Consider the following 1,515-nt stretch of genomic DNA (forward strand, 5'->3'; position numbering starts at 1 on the left):
AGCAGGAAACTCTCCGCACACTCACCGGACCTGGTCTAGGACTGGGTCTGGGGGCTCCCGGAACACGGTAGAAAATCGTACTCGGTGCGCGGGGTGGGGGAGGCACTGCGGAGTGGTGGGGGGCGGCCCGAGGGGCTGGGAGATTGTCCGGCCCACGCTGCGCCTGGGCTGGGACTGGTCCCGCCGGCGCAGGGTAGCCGGAAACTCTCCGCACCCAGAATATTTTCAAAATCAGGCTTTTACAGGCTCCAGTGTCACAACAAGCTGGACTTTAATCCAACTCCACTGCACAGTTTTCCTGTGAACTCAACAAATCTCTCAACTTTTCCTAGTGTGAAATGGGCGATAACTGGTATGAGATTCCCAGACTGCTGTAAATCTGATCACAAGATAGTGCATGTCAAGTGTCAGCACATGTTAGGGGCCTTTATATGGTAGTTCTTAGTTTCATAAACTGATGGCTATAATGAAACTTCTAAAAAATCCTCAGGGATTAAATACTGGGGAACAAGATGTTAATTTTTATTAATGCATAATGAAGATTAAATACTATTAATAGATTAATATTAATTAATGTATATTAGATGACTGAATTAATTGAATTGAAATATATATCTAAGGATTAATCACTATATATTAAATTATTAAATGGGTTAAAGATTGAATTGACACATATAAATCAGTTAGAATACTCAACACAAGTAAATACTCAGCCAGTCATTCTTTTGTAAATATGAAAGAATTTAAATAGTTTTATTTGGGCCAACCAGATAGCTCAGCAGATTAAGTGCTTGCTTAGGCAGAGCACAGTGGCCAGGGTTCAATCCCCAGTGTGCAGTACCAGCCCCATCCCCGGGGTACACTGAGATGGTGATTGAGACTGGATGTGGTGCATGCCTGTAATCTGAGTAACTCTTTCAAAGTTGCATCACTTTAACTGAAGTTAAAGCTGTCAGATGAAAGAAAAAAAATTGCATGTTTTTAGTAATTTTGCCTCAATTTGTATCTTCCCATCCTAATCTCTCGCTCTTGCTCTCGCTCTCTCTCACTCTTACTCTCTCGCTCTCACTCTCTCACTCTCGCTCTTGCTCTCACTCTCACCCCTTTCCCTCTCTCTTTTCTCTTTTTTTCTGAGACACAGTCTCACTATGTGGTTCAAGCTGGCCCAGCACTTACCCTGCAGCCCAGGCTGGCCTCAAACCTGTAGAAATCCTCCTGCCCCAGCCTCCTAAGTGCTGGGATTATGGGTGTGTGCCACCACACACCCAGCTTTATTTTTCTTAATTTGATCTTCTTTGCTGCTTGGTAATTCAAGAGAGAAAAATCAGAGACAAGTCAAGGTTCCACTTAATAGAGGAGGTGTTTTTGTGCCACATCTTGGTGAAAACTTTAACTCTGATACAGTTTTAAATTTACAACACAGCAGTCCTAGCCCAGGTCCGGTGAGTGTGCGGAGAGCTTCCTGCTACCCTGCAACAGTGGGACCAGTCCCAGCCCAGGCGCAGCATGGGCCGG

This window comes from Octodon degus, unplaced genomic scaffold (assembly GCF_000260255.1).
Source record: "Octodon degus isolate 3935 unplaced genomic scaffold, OctDeg1.0 scaffold00200, whole genome shotgun sequence".
NCBI lineage: Eukaryota > Metazoa > Chordata > Mammalia > Rodentia > Octodontidae > Octodon > Octodon degus.